Genomic DNA, 534 nt, shown 5'->3' with positions numbered 1-534 from the left:
ATTAGCTGAAACATTGATAGACAGGATGTTGTTAGATTAAACAAAATGAGGCAAGCATAGAGAGGCCAACAGCCTCTTACACAGGAAAGTTGACCTTAGAGAACTAGAGTAGAAAGTTATCAGAGTGGGGGAGAACTGTGGACGGACTCTAAAATGAAATTAAAAAAACTAAAATGAAAAGAAATTGTCAGAGCATGAAAAGGTTCTCAGGGAGGGAGATAGGTACAAACAGGTAGATGGAGAGAGGAATAGCTTCTAGTTTGTCTAGACCAACAGGACAATGAGGGTTGACAGAAAGTTAATCATGTATTTCAAAGTATCTTCCAGAGAAGATTAATACAGAAAATGATGGACAAATGCCTGAAGCGATAGATAAGGCCAATTGCACTGTCTGATTTTTACATGAGTGTTGAAATGCCTCACGCTGCTCCATGAATATGTATGATGATGCATTAATTAAGAGTGAAAACACATTTTTGAGAAAGGTTTAGGTCCAGGAGTGCGTCTCTGGGAAACTGAGCTCAAGGGCCAGTC

The sequence above is a fragment of the Microtus ochrogaster genome, chromosome 2, assembly GCF_000317375.1.
Source record: "Microtus ochrogaster isolate Prairie Vole_2 chromosome 2, MicOch1.0, whole genome shotgun sequence".
Lineage (NCBI taxonomy): Eukaryota > Metazoa > Chordata > Mammalia > Rodentia > Cricetidae > Microtus > Microtus ochrogaster.
The sequence above is the reverse complement of the archived record's forward strand: the minus strand, read 5'-3'. Positions refer to the sequence as shown.